The sequence below is a fragment of the Pelophylax lessonae genome, assembly GCF_965119305.1.
Source record: "Pelophylax lessonae genome assembly, chromosome: 1".
Classification (NCBI taxonomy): domain Eukaryota; kingdom Metazoa; phylum Chordata; class Amphibia; order Anura; family Ranidae; genus Pelophylax; species Pelophylax lessonae.
Window position 1 is genome coordinate 112,864,529 of NC_138768.1, and position 20,989 is coordinate 112,885,517.

The window sequence follows — 20,989 nt, forward strand, 5'->3', positions numbered from 1 at the left end:
CACCCCTGAAGGCTCCATTCACCCCTGAAGGCTCCATTCACCCTTGAAGGTTCCATTCACCCCCTGAAGGCTCCATTCACCCCCTGAAGGCTCCATTCACCCTTGAAGGTTCCATTCACCCCTGAAGGCTCCATTCACCCCCTGAAGGCTCCATTCACCCCTGAAGGTTCCATTCACCCCTGAAGGCTCCATTCACCCGACTCAATTAACCCCTGAAGGTTCCATTCACCCCTAAAGGCTCCATTCACCCCTGAAGGCTCCATTCACCCGACTCAATTAACCCCTGAAGGTTCCATTCACCCCTAAAGGCTCCATTTACCCAACTCCATTCACCCCTGAAGGTTCCATTCACCCAGCTCTATTCACCCCTGAAGGCTCCATTCACCCGGCTCCTTTTACCCCTGAAGGCTCCATTCACCCCTGAAGGTTCCATTCACCCCCTGAAGGCTCCATTCACCCCCTGAAGGCTCCATTCACCCCCTGAAGGCTCCATTCACCCGACTCAATTAACCCCTGAAGGTTCCATTCACCCCTAAAGGCTCCATTCAGCCCTGAAGGCTCCATTTACCCAACTCCATTCACCCCTGAAGGTTCCATTCACCCGGCTCTATTCACCCCTGAAGGCTCCATTCACCCAGCTCCATTCACCCCTGAAGGCTCCATTCACTCCTGAAGGTTCCATTCACCCCTGAAGGTTCCATTTACCCCTGAAGGCTCCATTCACCCCTAAAGGCTCCATTCACCCCTGAAGGCTCCATTCACCCGACTCAATTAACCCCTGAAGGTTCCATTCACCCCTAAAGGCTCCATTCACCCCCTGAAGGCTCCATTCACCCCTGAAGGTTCCATTCACCCCTGAAGGCTCCATTCACCCCTGAAGGCTCCATTCACCCAACTCAATTAACCCCTGAAGGTTCCATTCACCCCTAAAGGCTCCATTCACCCCTGAAGGTTCCATTCACCCAGCTCTATTCACCCCCGAAGGCTCCATTCACCCGGCTCCATTCACCCCTGAAGGCTTCATTCACCCCTGAAGGTTCCATTCACCCCTGAAGGCTCCATTCACCCCCTGAAGGCTCCATTCACCCCCTGAAGGCTCCATTCACCCCCTGAAGGCTCCATTCACCCCTGAAGGTTCCATTCACCCAGCTCTATTCACCCCTGAAGGCTCCATTCACCCGGCTCCATTCACCCCTGAAGGCTCCATTCACCCCTGAAGGTTCCATTCACCCCTGAAGGCTCCATTCACCCCCTGAAGGCTCCATTTACCCCTGAAGGCTCCATTCACCCCTAAAGGCTCCATTCACCCCTGAAGGCTCCATTCACCCGACTCAATTAACCCCTGAAGGTTCCATTCACCCCTAAAGGCTCCATTCACCCCTGAAGGCTCCATTCACCCAACTCAATTAACCCCTGAAGGTTCCATTCACCCCTAAAGGCTCCATTCACCCCTGAAGGCTCCATTTACCCAACTCCATTCACCCCTGAAGGTTCCATTCACCCAGCTCTATTCACCCCTGAAGGCTCCATTCACCCGGCTCCATTCACCCCTGAAGGCTCCATTCACCCCTGAAGGCTCCATTCACCCCCTGAAGGCTCCATTCACCCCTGAAGGTTCCATTCACCCCTGAAGGCTCCATTCACCCGACTCAATTAACCCCTGAAGGTTCCATTCACCCCTAAAGGCTCCATTCACCCCTGAAGGCTCCATTTACCCAACTCCATTCACCCCTGAAGGTTCCATTCACCCAGCTCTATTCACCCCTGAAGGCTCCATTCACCCAGCTCCATTCACCCCTGAAGGCTCCATTCACTCCTGAAGGCTCCATTCACCCCTGAGGGCTCCATTCACCCCTGAAGGTTCCATTCACCCCTGAAGGTTCCATTCACCCCTGAAGGCTCCATTCACCCCTAAAGGCTCCATTCACCCCTGAAGGCTCCATTCACCCGACTCAATTAACCCCTGAAGGTTCCATTCACCCCTAAAGGCTCCATTCACCCCTGAAGGCTCCATTTACCCAACTCCATTCACCCCTGAAGGTTCCATTCACCCGGCTCTATTCACCCCTGAAGGCTCCATTCACCCGGCTCCATTCACCCCTGAAGGCTCCATTCACCCCTGAGGGCTCCATTCACCCCTGAAGGCTCCATTCACCGACTCAATTAACCCCTGAAGGTTCCATTCACCCCTAAAGGCTCCATTAACCCCCTGAAGGCTCCATTCACCCCTGAAGGCTCCATTCACCCCTGAAGGTTCCATTCACCCCTAAAGGCTCCATTCACCCCTGAAGGCTCCATTCACCTGACTCAATTAACCCCTGAAGGTTCCATTCACCCCTAAAGGCTCCATTCACCCCTGAAGGCTCCATTTACCCAACTCCATTCACCCCTGAAGGTTCCATTCACCCGGCTCTATTCACCCCTGAAGGCTCCATTCACCCAGCTCCATTCACCCCTGAAGGCTCCATTCACTCCTGAAGGTTCCATTCACCCGGTTCCATTCACCCCTGAAGGTTCCATTCACCCCTGAAGGTTCCATTCACCCCTGAAGGCTCCATTCACCCCTGAAGGCCCCATTCACCCCTGAAGGCCCCATTCACCCCTGAAGGCTCCATTCACCCCTGAAGGCCCCATTCACCCCTGAAGGCTCCATTCACCCCTGAAGGCTCCATTCACCCCTGAAGGTTCCATTCACACTGAGCGTATCCTTTTCAGGCGTTTTTTGTGCTTTTTTCCAGACGTTTTTTGTAGGTAGGTATTGACATCTAACAAAACCGCGTGTAATCTGCCAAAAAAAGAAGCTCATGTACTTTTTTGAGCTTCGGGTGTTTTTCTTCTGGAGACAAAACGCTCATATGTGAACAGGGGCCATTGAAATGAATTGGATTTTGTTTGTTGGGCGTTTTGAGAGATGATCGTTTTACAAGCTGTAATACGATCAGGTGTGAACAGGGCCTAAGGCTCCATTCACACATGAGCATATAGTTTTCAGGCGTTTTTTTGGGCTTTTTACAGGTGGTTTTTTTTTTTTTTTTTTTCAAGCTTTTTTAAGGTGTTTTTTCAGGAGTTTTCTGCAAGTATTTGGAGGCAGGCATTGACATCTAGAAAACATGCTTGTAATCTGCCAAAAAAGAAGCTCATGCACTTTTTTGAGCTTCAAGCGTTTTTCTTCTGGAGACAAAATGCTCAGGCTCCATTCACACTTGAGCGTATCGTTTTTTGGGGGCTTTTTTCCAGGTGTTTTTTGCAGGTGTTTGGAGGCAGGCATTGACATCTAACAAAAACACCTATAATCTGCCAAAAAAGAAGCTCATGTACTTTTGAGGCGGCAAGCTTTGGACAGTGACTGGATGTGTGGCCGAAAGGATAGTTCAGAGTCCAGGATTATACCTAGGACCTTGGCATGGGTGGACGGGTTGATAGTTGTGCCGTTGATGTTGACAGAGAAATCAGGGGAAGAGGAATGTGGGGGAAGAAATATCACAAGCTCGGTTTTGGATAGGTTGAATTTGAGCAAGTGATGTGACATCAAGGCTGATACAGTCAGGTCCATAAATATTGGGACATCAACACAATTCTAATCTTTTTGGCTCTATACACCACCACAATAGATTTGAAATGAAACAAACAAGATGTGCTTTAACTGCAGATTTTCAGATTTAATTTGAGGGTATATACATCCAAATCAGGTGAAACTGTAGGAATTACAACAGTTTGTATATGTGCCTCCCACTTTTTAAGGGACCAAAAGTAATGGGACAATTAGCTGCTCAGCTGTTCCATGGCCAGGTGTGTGTTATTCCCTCATTATTCCATTTACTAGGAGCAGATAAAAGGTCCAGAGTTAATTTCAAATGTGTTATTTGCATTTGGAATCTGTTGCTGTCAACTCTCAATATGAGATCCAAAGAGCTGTCACTATCAGTGAAGCAAGCCATCATTAGGCTGAAAAAACAAAACAAACCCATCAGAGAGATAGAAAAAATCAACTGTTTGGAACATCCTTAAAAAGAAAGAACGCACCGATGAGCACAGCAGCACCAAAAGACCCGGAAGACCACGGAAAACAACTGTGGTGGATGACCGAAGAATTCTTTCCCTGGTGAAGAAAACACCCTTCACAACAGTTGGTCAGTTTAAGAACACTCTCCAGGAGGTAGGTGTATGTGTTTCAAAGTCAACAATCGAGAGAAGACTTCACCAGAGTGAATACAGAGGGTTCACCACAAGGTGTAAACCATTGGGGAGCCTCAAAAACAGGAAGGCCAGATTAGAGTTTGCCAAACAACATCTAAAGAAGCCTTCACAGTTCTGGAACAACATCCTATGGACAGATGAGACCAAGATCAGCTTGTACCAGAGTGATGGGAAGAGAAGAGTATGGAGAAGGAAAGGAACTGCTCATGATCCAAAGCATACCACCTCATCAGTGAAGCATGGTGGTGGTAGTGTCATGGCGTGGGCATGTATGGCTGCTGTGACAGGAAGTCAGATAAATCTATGGGTGTTGTCACAGACGGGAGATATATTTCTGCTTGGTTTAGACAATTCACCAATTACTATCAGGTGTCGGCTGCAGAGGTAGGCAGGAAGGTGTACAGAAGTTGAGAAAACTTTCAGCTGTTCAGAATGAGGCAATTAAGACCTCTATAATTTGTCCAAAGGGAGTCTATTGATTGCTGTCTCCTGAGGCTGTGTAAGCTGGGGAGAGCAGTCAGATGAGAGACTTCTAAAGGTGAGGTGTTGAACTTTTTCTGTGTAAAGAAAACACAAATGGACATTTGAGTGTCTGCTGTAGGACCAGCAGTGTCTGCCCAACAGTAGGTTGGGAAGACTTCTTAGGTAGGTTCCGGTGTGTGAGAAGGTAGACGCCCACAGCGGCCAGGATTTATTTTGTGTTTTATTTTGATTTTGATGTTTTTGCTGCATGCACTTGTTTGAAGAAATTGGAAGAATAAACCATAAACTGTTGTTTTCAATCACTCCTCGGCTATCTCCCTGTGTGACGAACCCCCCAAAAGGGGTTATCCACACCTGCTACCAAGCTAATCCCTCACACTGCCAATGGAACTGGTTCTCTTGTATTTATTGATGATGTGACTGCTGACAAAAGCAGCAGGATGAATTCTGAAGTGTTTCAGGCAATATTATCTGCTTATATTTAGCCAAATGCTTCAGAACTCATTGGACGGCGCTTCACAGTGCAGATGGACAATGACCCGAAGCATCCTGCGAAAGCAACCAAAGAGTTTTTTAAGGGAAAGAAGTGAAATATTATGCAGTGGACAAGTCCATCACCTGATCTGAATCCGATTGAGCATGCATTTCACTTGCTGAAGAGAAAACTGAAGGGAAAATGCCCCAAGAACAAGCAGGAACTGAAGACAGTTGCAGTAGAGGTGTGGCAGAGCATCACCAGGGATGAAACCCAGCGTCTGGTGATGTCTATGCGTTCCAGACTTCAGGCTGTAATTGACTGCAAAGGATTTGCAACCAAGTATTAAAAAAGTGAAAGTTTGATTTATGATTGTTAATCTGTCCCATTACTTTTGGTCCCTTAAAAAGTGGGAGGCACATAAACAAACTGTTGTAAATCCTACACCGTTCACCTGATTTGCATGTAAATACCCTCAAATTAAAGCTGAAAGTCTGCAGTTAAAGCACATCTTGTTTGTTTCATTTCAAATCCATTGTGGTGGTGTATAGAGCCAAAAAGATTAGAATTGTGTCGATGTCCAATATTTATGGACCTGACTGTATGTCTGTTAGTAAGCTGGTGATGCGTGAGGAGACTGAAGGAGTGAGCTGAGGGGTGGAGAGATAGATTTGGGTGTCATCAGCATAGAGATGGAGGAGGTGTAGATTGAGAAAAGGAGTGGTCCAAGAACCAGGGGCATCACAAGAGGGGTGCGGGGGGGGGCGGACCGCACCAGGGTGTCGACCGGGGGGAGGGTGACACCACTCTGCCTCTGCCCAAGCTCCCGATCCTTCTCTTCAGAAAAGGGTGGACCCATTGTGTGACAATAGCGAATGAAGATTCGCTATTGTCAAACGGAACCTCCTCCTGGCCAATCAGGAAGCGGGACCCGCTTCCTGATTGGCCGAAAGGCAAAACCATGCCATTGGCCGAGGAGGAGGCGGGAGGACTCGAGGAGATGCTGGCATCTCTGCATTGAAAGGGGGCACACTGGCATCTCTGCATTGAGAGGGGGCATGCAGGCATCTCTGCATTGATAGGGGTCACGCTGGCATCTCTGCATTGAAAGGGGGCACGCTGATCATTCTGCATTGAAAGGGGGCACGCTGGCATCTCTGCATTGAAAGGGGGCACGCTGGCATCTTTGCATTGAAAGGGGGCACGCTGGCATCTCTGCATTGAAAGGAGGCACGCTGGCATCTCTGCATTGAAAGGAGGCACGCTGGCATCTCTGCATTGAAAGGGGGCACGCTGATCATTCTGCATTGAAAGGAGGCACGCTGGCATCTCTGCATTGAAAGGGGGCAAGCTGGCATCTCTGCATTGAAAGGGGGCACGCTGGAATCTCTGCATTGAAAGGGGGCACGCTGGCATCTCTGCATTGAAAGGGGGCACACTGGCATCTCTGCATTGAAAGGGGGCACGCTGGTCTGTCTGCATTGAAAGGGGGCACGCTGGTCTGTCTGCATTGAAAGGGGGCACGCTGATCATTCTGCATTGAAAGGGGGCACGCTGGTCTGTCTGCATTGAAAGGGGGCACGCTGGTCTGTCTGCATTGAAAGGGGGCACGCTGATCATTCTGCATTGAAAGGGGGCACGCTGGTCTGTCTGCATTGAAAGGGGGCACGCTGGTCTCTCTGCATGTATGTTTTGAATAGAGTACTGTATACCCTGGACCCTTTTACACAGGCGGACCGTTCAGATCCACCTGTCAGTTTTTTTGGCGAATCTGAACGGTCACTCCATGCATCTCTATGTCCGCTGACATCCAATCCGATCCATTAAATCTGGACGGATGGAAACCCTATTTTCCAGCCATCCAGGGGATCGGATGAGAACAGACAGACGGTCCGTTCCCATCCGATTCCCCCATAGAGATGCATGGGGACCTAACAGCTCTGTTTTTATTATTTTCATATGATATTGTAATTTAAAGTTAATTTTAATTCTCCCAGTTATTAATGTCGCTATTGCCATTACTTTTAGTGTTCTATGGGAGCTATGATTTACAAGTTACATTAGAAAAAAAAAAAAAAAATTATTGAAAGGGGTTGGGGTGACACCAACCCTAGTGATGCCACTGCCAAGGACAGAACTTTGGGGGACTCCGACAGAGAAAGGAGAGGAGATAGTAGAGTTGTAAGTAGCACGGAAGGTGCATTGCGATAGGTAGGATGAGAACCAGTGAAAAGCACGGTCATGGAGGCCAAATGAGTGGGGTTTTTTGAGGAGGAGGGGGTGGTCTACTGTGTCAAAGGCAGCAGAGAGGTCCAGGAGGAGCAGTACAGAATAGTGTCCATTTGTGTTTGCTGTTAGAAGGTTGTTTGTGAGTTTAAAGTGGAGTTCCACCCTTTAAAAGACACTTTGCCCCATCTGCTTGCTCTGTGTCACCTGAAAAATAAATGGATAATCACGATTTTTTTTTTTTTCTTTACTTACCTTGTTTTAGAAGAAAATATACTCACCTTACTTCCTCTTCCTCTCTTTTTGGCCGTGGCCCGTGCCGTCACTTCCTGCTTGCATCGATTCCTGGGAGCTGAGCGTCATCGCTCCCAGGAATCAATGCGCCTGCATCGGCCCCGCTCGTCATGTCCGGTGCAGGCGCGTCATTCCTTGCTAAACAGCTTCTGGGCATGCCCAGAAGCTGTGCAGGAATGACGAGTGGGGCCGGTGCAGGCGCATTCTGGGATGAAGAAGACACAGAAGAGGACGCGCTGGCTTCAGCTGCCCACACCTGAGATGGCAGCGCTGGACAAGACATTTTCAAGGTAAGTATTTCTTCTAAAAGGTAAGTGCGACCTGGGACAGTTCAGAGGCTATCCATTGTGTAATGCACTAGCCTTGACTGTCCGTCCCGGGGGTATTTTTAGTGAAAAAAACTTTCTGAGGGTGGAACTTCGCTTTATGGAGAGCAGTTTCAGTGGAATGTTGAGGGCAAAATCCAGACTGAAGGGGATCAAGAAGATTGTTCTTAGTCAGATGGTCGCTCACTTGGTTGTAGACCAATCGTTCAAGGAATTTGGAGGAGAAGGGGGAGTAAGGAGATGGGGGGCATAAATTTTGAAGGTTGGTGGGGTCCAGTGAGGGCTTTTTAAGGATGGGAGTGACTAGCGCATGTTTTAGAGAATTAGGGAAGATGCCAGAAGAGAGGGAGAGGTTGAAGATGTGAGTTAGAGAGCGTAGAATAGTCAGAGGGTGAGCGTAGCATATGCGAGGGATCAGGATCCAGGGGGCAGGTGGTTAGATGGGTGTTAGATAAAGCAACAAATAGAGCTTTCTTTTGATGGTATTTGATCACCTCTGCTGTTCTTTAGATTTTGTGCTATAAAGAAAAAAAGGGCGACAATTTTGAAAAAAAAAAAACATAATATTTTTTTACTTTCTGTTATTTAACATTCCCAATAAAACAATTAAAAAAAAAAATCACATTTTCCCAAGTCATCCTCCAGGACGGTCACATGAGAGATAGGCTCCTCCTACAGGAAACACAAGCACAGATATGTTTAAAATGGCTGCCCACCGGCTGCCCACCGGCTGCCCCTCAGTTCTTGTCCTACAGGCAGGAGCTGAAGATGACATTCATCCCCTGTTTGTTATTTTTCTTCCCTGTCCAAGGCAGGCGTCCCTGGGCACCCAATTCCTAGACCTGGATACTGCTGGTGAGGCCACCAGCTCCAGGTTTTTTGGGGTAAGGAAGGTGGGATTTCCTGGGGTGAGACCTGTACTTCAGGACTCCCCCTCAGCTAGACTTGATCACCGGTTTACCCTATCTTGCACCAGGGAGTGTTTTTGATGGCGGCAGGGGGAGGGCTTGTACCTCATCAAGCAATGATTATTTCACTTACCTCTGCTGAGGCCAGATTAGGTAAGTGAAGAGCCTAAGAGGAGTGGTTTCTATTTTTCAGCCAGCCGGAGGTCCTGGTGAGGCTGCCCGCCACCCCTCCCGGTAAGGCTTGCACACCGGGCCCCATAAGACTGGGGACTTCCATGTGCAGCACGCCAACCAGCCGCGCCGTGGCGCGGCGGAAGTGATGCTCTCAAGATGGCGCCGCGGCCGGAAGTAGGGCGGCGGCCATCTTGAGCTTGGGAATGTGCGGGAGATAGCAGTTAGTGTTGCTCCCTGTCTATCCCCCCCAATACATGGAACCAGTTGGGCCACGGCGCCTCCCGCCCGCCCTCAGTGGGCTTCCAATCTTGGCGGCGGGGGGGGGGGGGGCCCGGAGCAGACACAGCACCCCCTGAGACCGCCACTGGGCGACTGTGCCCTGGGCTGACCTTTCCTCATGGGACAGAAAAGCGCTGGTTCCCTTGCTCAGAGCAATGGCGTGCTAACCCCCCCCCCCCAGACGGTCCCTGTGGCGGAGGACCTAGCCACCTACCAGAGGCTGTTGGAGCAGGCCAGCCTGGTACGGTAAGTCGGAGAGGAGGGGGGGGTTTCTCCTAAGGGCGGAAAAAGGGGGCTAGTCCTTTTTCAGGCAGCCCTTGCTTTCCTGCCACTTTCACTTTGTTTTGGGTTTTGGCTTTTTCTACTTGCCCAAGCCAGTATTGTGCAGACGGACAGTGCACACATCAATAATGGCGTTATTTTTAGTTGGGCATGGCTAGCTGCGTGAGTAAAGCCAGGTTCCCTGGGCTCATGGGACAGCTACACTATTGAGCCACTCAGCTGGAAGTGTAGAGCAGCATCCCGATGTAGGGAGATTGCATAGATCTGTTGTCTTTCCCCCCATCCTCATGTATTCACACCCCTACCTGAGTGATAAAGCACCAGCTGGGTCACAAGGTAGGTAGGCAAGTAGATCTTTCTTTCGCTGGGAATACCAGGTGCTGTAGGCTTAAGCACCATATCCGCTAGCAGCTATATTTCCCTTTTCTCCTGACCACAGGAGACACTGGGAGGGCATGTACAAGCTGGAGCTGGACCATCGCTTAAGGGCACCTGTCCTCGGGACACAGGCTCACCCTTAGGATCTTTTCCACCCAGAGCTGTTTTTTCAGTGGAAAGCCCCACGTTGGGCATATGGCATTGTGAAATTTAGAAACACTATTCACCTACGACCACATCTGCTCACGGGCTGAGCAGGATCGGGCCTGGTTAGTACCTTAATGGGAATCCACCTGGGAACACCAGTTGCTGTATGTAGAGGTGTGGGCACGTGTATGTAATATATATGTGCGTGTATGTATACATGTACATACTGCCGACTTCCACCCCCCCCTCTTCCGGGTCCCACGCGTTAACATAATCCTCGGTGGACCTGAGGGGCGTAGTGGGTGTAGTGGTTTGCTATGCACCGCGCAACCATGAGTGCAAACCCACACAAAGATGAGATAATTAAATAGCTGTACATGAGGTGACTTTGCAAGAGCTTCACAGGGTCAGCATGTTATCATGTACTTGATGTAAAAAGTCTCCCTGGGCCTTCTGGCTCCAGACTTGACATGGGCTAGTGGTGCAACATCTCCTTTGAGAGAAACCTGTTTGGTCCCGTACTCAACCACAGTGCTGGCAAGACCAACGGTCAAGGCCAGGGGCTTCCCGTCCAAAAAAGGAGAAGCGAAAGGGTTTTGGAGGCACCAGGGGAGAAACTCACTTGAAAAGGAGATAAGATTAACAAACTACCATGAGGTTTTCTCAGGGGATATCGTAGTTTACGCCACATCACCCTGAACGCTCATTATCTCATCGGATTTGGGGGGTAGACCTCCTCTTCCCCAATCCTGGAACTTTCAGGAACATATCCCAGCGGAGGCCAGCTCTCCAGAAGGGCAGGGCAGACTGACATTTTCTCCAGCTATGGACAGAATTGAATTTATGGCAAATTCGCCATCCAACCTCTGTCTCACCCCTTCTCGAACCTCTTTGTCTAAGGAAAGCCATGCAGGTAGCAGTCACGACTTTACTGGTTGGTAGGGTGATCAAAAAGCGCCTTCTTTCTCAGCGTATTGGGGGTTTTTACTCCCTGGTTCCTCTAAGAGCAAAATCCCTCGGGCAAACTCTGCCTAATCCGGAACCTAAAAAGCCTCAATTACTGGATTCAGTACAGAAAATGTAGATGTAGTAGATCTTGCCAGTGAGATGCCTGTTTCCTGAGACAGCTTTACTGCTAACCTTAGGCCTGAAGTAGGCCTATTTTCCTGCTCTGGTTCATCCCAGCCATTTGGCAGACCCCAGATTTACTATACGCGCAGAAAGGCAGAGCTGCCGATTCCTACATCAGCCTCTCCCCTTTTGGGATTTATGCAGCCCCACGCAGTTTTCACCAAAATCGTGGTAGAAATGAGCTTAGAATGAAAGGGGGATTTCCTTAATGGAATGATGTCCTCATCTGTGGTCGGACGGACCCCCTAACAAATATTTCTTACCTTCTTAGACTGGAAAAGCAACAAACTAAAGTTCAACAGAACCCCATCACAGTGGGTGGGGTTTGAGGCTACACCATCGACACAGCGACCCTAAGGATACTTTTGCCAGGGTCGGGGCAACAAGATGGCACATTTTGATCCCACCTGATCTCATGTCGGCCTCAGTTTCAACAGTCCAAGGGGCCCAACTCCACAGGCAAACCTGTGAGACGGAAAAATATCCGCTCCACAGGTAGCCCGCAATCCACCTGATCAGCAGAAGTCACCACTGATACAAGGCCTACGGCCACATCACTTCAGTAAGAGAACTCGCAGCGACAGGGGAAACCCAACTTGCTCTGCATATCCAAGTAGTATCAGAGGTAACAGACATAGCTGGCAGGCTAAGCGCTCTGACAGCTAGTGTAGCCAAGGGAGACTTCCGGAGAAGCATAGGTTCGAACCCCTGCGCTGGCTCTTACCAGTGAAAGGGCCACAGCTCGCAGATTAAGCTTCTAAAGGCTAGTGAAGCCATAGGAGACTTACCGAAAAAAGTGATGCTTAAACCTCACATGGGCACCCTGGGACCTCAGTCAAGTCACCTTATGACGAAGTCACGATGAAGGTGTACACCAACCATCAAGGGGGGTGTCACGATCATAATATCGCATGAGTAGCCCACGAGTTATTGTCAGGGGCAGAGATGCGCCAGGTCCCTGTCAGCTGTCCACAAAAAGGAAGGTCATTGGACTGGCGGACCTTCTAAATCGCTGACCCGGCGTAATGGAATCTGAACCTCGGAGTCTTCAAGGCACTCACTCGGAGTGGGGGGTCTTCTCGAAGTCGACTAATTAGGCACGGCGGACTCAATAAGGTGGCAGATTACTTTATTCTACAGATAAGAGGATTCTCTAGGGATAGACCCCCTCAGGCTCCAGGGGCAATTCAGCTTCGCCCACACACTTCCACCAACCCAGGCATGGCTACGCACCTGGAAAAAATAGCAGAAGACGACCCCTGGTTCCTTCCGGAACAGCCTTCTAGTTCATTCTGAACCGGGGCAACCTTCTAAATTCTATCAGGATCCCATCACTCCCACATCTGCACTTTGAAACTAGCAGCATGGATCCGAAACAGCGGGTACTATCAAGCTAGAGTCTCTCTGGCGGATAGCTGTTATCCTACTGTAAAGTAGGAAGCTCACCAGGAAAATTTACAACAAATTATGCAAAAGTAGATACTTAATAATGCAGCCCAAAAATAGAAATCCGGGAAGCCTAGGCATTTTAGATTTCCTCCTGGATGGCGCAGAAGCGGGGCTCGCTGGGAGTACCCTCAAGTTCCAGGTAGCCGCCTTATCAGTATTTACTGACAGGCCGGCATACGATAATCAGTAGTTAAACAGTTTCTTCAAACCTATCAAATTCTCATCCCGATATATCGGTACTCAAAACAGACCATCTGCTGGCTACAAAGGTCGCATTGGCTCTCGCCGCTCTGTTAGTAGTGCTCCGTTCCCTTCCGAAAGAATCCCTCAAACCAGGAGGTAGGATTTTTTGTCATACTAGAAGTCTGGAAGGACGCCCTGCATTATCTGGAGGCTACTAAACCATTTGGTAGTACATCCAACATTTTTTGTTTTTTACCATTCACATAGGCAAAGCAGCCTTGTAGAACTCTGTAGCCATATGGATCAAATTGGTCATAGGAGCGGCCTTATTGGCCCAATGTCACACCTTTCATTCATATGTCAAGGCACTTCTTACTGCTTGGGCAGTAAAGACTGGGGCTTCCATCTGTCAAATCAGCAGAACAGTCTCCTGGTCCAGGGACTCTACGGTTGTAGGTCACCACAGGGTTGTTCTGGTCTCCAACCAAGGTCTAAGATTTGGTTGAAAGGTCCTGAAAGTGGTAGTCCCACCCTAGGTATACATCGTTGGGGTCTCATGTGACCATCCTGGAGGATGACTTGGGAAAGTCTGAGTTATTACCTGATAACTCCCTTTCCAGGAATCCTCCAGGACGGTGGACCCCCACCCTATTGGATAACTGTGATATAGATTATTGGAGGCTAAAAGCCTACGCTGTCCAGTTCATCTTTATACAACTGAGGGGCAGCCGGTGGGCGGCCATTTTAAACATATCTGTGCTTGTGTTTCCTGTAGGAGGAGGAGCCTATCTCTCATGTGACCGTCCTGGAGGATTCCTGGAAAGGGAGTTATCAGGTAATAACTCAGACTTTTTTTATCAGTTTAAGCCAATTTGTATTCTGCTACACATTTTTGGTAAAAAAAAATCCCAAAAAGCGTATATTGATAGGTTTCCACAAAAGTTATCGCTTTTACAAACTACGGGAAAGGTACGCTTTTACAAACTACGGGGTTAACACTGAGGGTGATCAAAGGGTTAAATGTATGCCTGTTTGTGCTTACTGACTGCGTGTGGGTAGGGTTCTGTGACAGACACAGACAGCTTAGCGGAAACTCCTGATCTCTCCCTGCCTGTGTGACAGAAGACCCACCTGCTTTGTTTACATAAGCAGGCGGGTCTTCTGTCAGTTTCTGTGAAGATGTATAGATAATACATAAATAATAACCAACCTTAAAAAAAATTGAATAAATTATTAATAATAACAAATAAACACCCAAAACCCCCAAAAACGTGCTATTAAATTATGAAAAAGCACGTCAGGCCACCAAGGTGGTGGAGCCGAGGAATAAGAGAAACTACGGCGCCAGAGTAATATTGCAAGATTTGCAACCAGGAGACCGGGTGCTTTTGAGAAACCTTGGAGTACCAGAAATTCATAAAATAGCAGCTAGCTGGAAGCCTTACGTAGTCTGTCGGATCTCCCAGCCTATTAGATCATTGGCTCCTGCTGCTGTCAGTCAAATCCTGTGTGTCTATGGGCGCACACAGTGTGGCTTGGGAACTCGCCCGCATGTGTGCCACCATAGGAAGCAGCATATGGAAAAGAGGTGGGGTACCCCAGAAGAGGGGGATTTGGGCTGCCCTGTGCAATACCCCTTGCACAGAGCACTTAAGTATGAAATCTTTTTTATTTTATTGAAAAAAAAAAAATAATGCCTTTACAACATTTTTAAGCCTTTAGTTGCTGAATTATGTAAAAGAAAATTACATAATCGTCATTAATAATTACCTTCCAAAATGCTATTTTCCTGGTTAGCATGCTGTCAGAGTCTTCAATACTTTTTGAATAACTCAACCTAGAACAAGAATCACTGGAGTTCTAACTTCACTTGCTTTTTACTTGTTCTGTGTCAGTGACTTACAGTGTATTAAATCTTTATGACCAGCAGAGAGATAGCATTTTGTGAAGGAATTCAGTGCACATCATGAACCATACCGTACAATAAATGCACAAATTATTAACTCCTAAAGTGATTGGTACCAACTCTAGCAGCTCCAGGGTTATATAATTCAAAGTTGCTGTACACTACAGAAGGGGGCCCAAACCTTCATCTATAATTTCTATTGACGTAACAGAATTATAAACCGGATTTGTCCAGCTTTCCGTTGCCAGGATCAATCTTTGATTTTATTAGAACCAACACAGGCAAAAAATACTTTTCAATCCCAATCACACTGTACATGACCTATAATCCAAGGAGAAAGAACAAATCTAGTTAGATCTGGAGTTCTGCAGGTAGACCTCCATCTGTCACAGCATCAGAGTTTCCAGACATTTCTGTCTGAATCTCCCGTGAACTTCACATACCACAGCTTTTCCATTTTATTGGCATCCGGCATGTGCACAGTAATGTAGTTATTCTGCTAGCAAGAAAGGGCAAAATAGATAGTAATATTAAGTGAATACAAGGAATCCGAGCCTGAACTATGTCAGGAACACATGTCTACAGACGAGCAAAGAACAGAATATTTATAAATTAGCAATTAATCTCTATTAACTAGCTGCACTTTTACTAATACGACTCCCCTGGGCTAGATTTTACATTAGGTGCAGTTGGTTTGTGCCTTTAGACAGCAGAAGCAAAGAGGCAGCTTTTCCTTGCAGAGGGACTACATATTTTTTTCCCTATTATCAGTGGAAATACAGCCATCCTTCATAAGGATACTATAGGCAGTTACAATATTGTACTTTAGGTAAGGACCAGTGGAACAAGAAATGTTTTGTGCAACCGAGATAAACCTAACAAAGAAGGTCTGCTTGGTTTATCCTCCTTTACATTTCTTTTTGTGTGATTTGGGTTAGGCCTGTGTTAATGGACTTTTGTTCTGTTCAGAACTGTTCCCCATAAAAGTCAATAGGAATGCAAAAAGAACACAAAGCAGGTCAAATCCAAGTTAGAAGAAGGTCAAGTGCCTGTAGTCTGAATAGTGAACGAAGTGATCAAGGTCTACTTGGGTTATGAATCTTCAGGTAACAGTGATACAACTCCTCTGGCTACAGTTTTAAAATTTAGCTCCAATGCCTCTAGTACATTTGAATTTGCTTGAATTGGGTTAGGCCTGTGTTGATGGGCTTTTGTTCTGTTCAGAACTGTTCTATATCAATGTCAATCAGAGAGCGAAAGCAGCACAAAGCAGGTTAAATCTAAGTCAGAAGAAGGTCATGTCCTATACTCTGAATGATCAATGAAGTGCCTTAAACCCATCAACACAAACCCAAAGCCCCTACGTCTGTCAGGGTGCCAGGAAACCAGGCCACACGGGGATGCAGGTAAAATAAAGCAGTTTATTGGAGCAAACAACAATAAACCCACAGCCAGAGTGAGGAAGTGAGAGCAGAAACAGGCCGGGGTCAAGTCCAGAAGCGGGTAGTCATCCAAGCCAGGGGTCGAGTCCAGAAGTGGGTAGTCTGCTGATGCCGGGTCGTCTGCTGATGCTGGGTCAAGAGCCAAGAGAGTCATCATCCAAGCCAGGTCATACACGGAGGAATACGGAGAATAGAAGACTGCTAGCAGAGATGCACCTTGGAGCACAAACACAAGGGCAAGGACTTCAACCCATCAGTTGACAGATATAGTCAGGTGTGCAGCATCATCACTGTGTGACACCCAGGCAGCAGGCAAGTGATGATGCAATCAGGGTTTATAAGAGGCGGCAGTCTGCACATGTCCAAGATGGCTGCCAACAGGAGGGCAAGGTAAGACCTTGACAACGTCTCTTTCAGATGGGTGGTTGGGGGACTGTACAAACGGGCAGCTGGTAAAAAAAAAAAAACAAGAAGGAGCTGTACATATATTGTGCACACAATGCTTTGCTTCATGGCCACAGCATTTTAAACTTGGGGTGTAGATTTTGACAGGCTGTCAAACTCACCCATTGAGTCAATGGGGCTGAACATCAACTGTGTGCAATGCATGCAATTACAGCGCGGTAGTGCAGCATTATAGGAATAAATCAAGCAGTGAGGAGGCGATTTAATGCCTCCTCACCGCCTATCACCTGCCCTCATCCCTCTGAAAAGCAATCTTAAGAGGGCAACGCACTCCATTGAGAATGTGAAATAACCCATACTTCGTTAACATATTACTTCTTTTCAAGGTTTAATAAAAATGTTCACTAAAACTGTGCAATGATGTATGGAGGTTGCCATTACCAACCTCCCCTTCCAGTTGCGGCTGGTGCTCCATGGGCCGGGGGGGCAGCAGACAGACCACACCAGCCCGCACACCAGCTCCAGCCCGTAACCTTAGCCCCCCCTGGTCACGGCTCACTCACCCTGACATGTGGAGGGCAGGCAGCGGCGCCGGTGGCAGCTTCCCCCTCGGTCTCCTCCGTTGGTTGGGCTTCCCGTGCATCTCCTCCCTCCTCCTCCTCCTTAGCAAATAGCATGGCTTCTCCTTTCGGCCAAACAGGAAACGGGTCTCAGGACCCGCTTCCTGATTGGCCAGGAGGAGAATCCGTGTGACAATAGCGAGTATTCATTCACTATCGTCCCACAACTCGGTGGGCTCAGGGCGCAGTGCTTGGCACTCCGAGCCTACTCTTTTTTGAAGCCTATTCGAGCCTCTGGCTCTAATCACGTGCTTCAAAAAAAAAAAAACCCCATTGGAATCCATGCGTCCGGCACCATGCATGTAGATTAGGGGGCCAGACGCATGGATAGGGGGGCCGCGCCCCTGCGCTCCCAATGGATGGACCGCCACTGTCCCCTTCTAAAAAATACTAGTTCTTTGACTGTCATAATATTAACAATTTAAAACCTGTGCTAAGTGGATGAAATAATCAAATAAATATGTGAATGTATAATGCAGCTGCTATTTACCAAGTAAAAAACTGATTAACAAAAACACAGCGCTTGCAAATATAATATTTGAAATTAAAAAGTGCACAAATCCTTAAAATTCATAAAGAAGGTGCAAAACTGCAAAAAGTCCAATAATGTTGTGCAGAACAGTGCAAAGATAAATAATTACACAAGTCAATAGACCAACATTGTTGACCTCTTTCCAAATAGTTGAATGGTGGGCTAGGTACACACGTAAAGTTTATTTTGTTAAATGCAGCGGACTGAACATTAAAAAAATGAAAGATAAATCATTTTGTGAAAAACTTTAATAAAGTGCTTATGGTGCTAAAAAAAAAAGTACAAAATATAGTGCAGTGTAATGGAAAAAGTGCTGGTATTACTGCAATACCAGCACTTTTTCCATTTTACTGTACTATATTTTGGACCTTTTTAGCACCATAAGCACTTTATTAAAGTTTTGCACAAAATTATTTATCTTTGCACTGTTCTGCACAACATTATTGGACTTTTGCAGTTTTGCACCTTCTGCCAATTCTTCAGGTAAGCAAGCCAAAAACATGATTAAAAAAATACATGCAGCTTGGAGAGTGATATGCAAAAAGAAAAAAACAAAAACAAAGCTTTTAAATGCCCGGCTTTGGAGATGCCTAAGAGTCGGTTCACACCAAGGCGACACGACTCTGTACTTCCTCTGGGGGGTGACTTGTGCATTCCCATGCACCACGACTTCGGAGCGACTTACATGGGCTTCACATAATGGAAGTCTATGCAAGTCGCTCCGAGGTCGCCCCGAAGTAGTACAGGACCCTTTTTCTAAGTCGGAGCGACTTGTGTCGCTCCTATTAGAACGGGTCCTGTAGCGGTCAATGGACCGCGAGGGAGCGCGACTTGTCAGGCTGATAAGTCGCCTGACAAGTCGCGCTAGTGTGGACCGAGTCTTAAAGCTGTTCACGGTGTTACAAAACTGTTTTATTTTTACAGGCAGCCTCAGCAACAGCACACACTGCCAGCACACAATATTTTTCCTTTACAATTACACTGGCTTACCCACCACAACAGCACCCAAAATCAGATTTTTTTCAGGTGTTTTAGTAATGACATTTGGTTTTTCATCAAGTAGTAAACAATTTGAAATGTGGATAGAAACTGCCCAGAGGTTTGCTAAAGCTGTCTCTGTTCTCGCTGATGTAAAACTGTTCTGCTGCCGGACAATTTCTGAAATTAATTAAAAGACTGCAGATGATACAACAGGGTAAAACTTTCCGGCAACAAGACAATTTAATGAGCAAGACTAGGACCAAATGTACTAGTGACAAATAGCACTGGCAGGATTTTATTACACAAGTCAATAGACCAACATTGTTGACCTCTTTCCAAATAGTTGAATGGTGGGCTAGGTACATATGTAAAGTTTTTATTTTGATCAATGCAGGGGACTGAACCGTAAAAAAAATGAGAGATCGCAGTACTAACACGCAATGTTAGTACAGCGATTTTCCCACGCTGTGCCTTTGTGTTCTGACAGAGGGACTGCTCCCTGCCAAAACACACTTATCAGACCGACTTTTGGTTGTTATAGGGGCTTCTGTTGGACAGGCTGCTGTACACACTGGCCGAATGTCGGCTGCTTTCTGCTGAACCGGCCGATATTCGGTCCAGCCGTAGTCTTGACAATTTTCTGATCTCCTGACCTGGATTTTCTGATCTCCTGACCTGGATTTTCTGATCTCCTGACCTGGATTTTCTGATCTCCTGACCTGGATTTTCTGATCTCCTGACCTGGAACAAGCTTGCAGCCAGTGAAGTCAAAAACCCTCTTTTGCATACTTGTTCAAAGTCTGTGACGTAGGAATAATGGATTTGAAGGATAGCCAGATAACTAGCAATTTTAGAAGCGAGTGATCAGCAATGGGAACCTATGTATTTCTCTCAGCAGAGGTTTCCTTTAAGGTAGAGAATGTGCCCAGTAATTAATGACTGAATGATGACGTTCATTATTATAGTGTCATTCGTGGCCTTCCTGTTGAGCTCTAAATTGTCCTTTTGGTCTTCTGATAGGCTGCCAACATGGCAGAACGTCCAGGAATTCCTGGTAGTATGCGACAAGGCCATTCTGTTCTCAAATAACAAATACATTAATAAAGTTAAGTACGTATTTGGGAACCTGAATATCTGTATGCACCATGCTCTCAATATCAGCTGCGCTCTTCTCTCACCCACATTTTATTAACCACTTCTAGACCGGAAGGTTTTACCCCCTTAATGACCAGGCCATTTTTTGCGAAATGGCACAGCGTTACTTTAACTGACAACTGCGCCGTTGTGCAACGCTGTACCCAAAAAAAATTGATGTCCTTTTAGAGCTTTCTTTTGGTGGTATTTGATCACCTGTACGATTTTTATTTTTTTACGCTATAAACAAAAAAAAGTAGGACAATTCTGAAAAAAACAATATTTTTTACTTTCTGCTATAAAACATTCCCAATAAAAAAAAAAAATCTAATTTTTTCATCATTTTAGGCCAATATGTATTCTACTACATATTTTTGGGAAAGTGTATATTGATTGGTTTGCGCAAAAGTTATCGCGTCTACAAACTAGGGGAAAGATTTATGTAATTTTTATTTATTTTTTACTTGTAATGGCGGCAAACAGCGATTTCTTTTAGCGGGACTGCGACATTGCGCTGGACAGATCGGACACCTAACTGACATTTTTGACACTTTTGAGGGTACCAGTGACATTACTACAGTAATCAGTACTAAAAATATGCACTGGTACTGTACTAATGACACTGGCAGGGAAGGGGTTAACACCAGGGGCGATTAGAGGGTTAAATGTGCCCCTAGGGGGTGCTTTCTAACTGTGTGGGGGATGGACTTCAGCAGTTCCCCTGGGTACAGGGATCCCTTCTCATCTGGGAACAGGGACCCTATCACCCCTGGGGACAGGGACCCCTTCTCACCTGGGGACAGGGACCCCATCTCCCCTGGGGATGGGAACCCTCTCTCACCTGGGCACAGGGACCTTATCTCCCCTGGGGACAGGGACCCCATCCCCCCCTGGGGACAGGGACCCATCACCCCTGGGGATAGGGACTACATCTCTCATGGGGACAGGGACCCCCTCTCACTTGGGGACAGGGACCCCATCTCCCCTGGGGACAGGGACCCCATCTCCCCTGGGGGCAGGAACCCCATCTCCCCTAA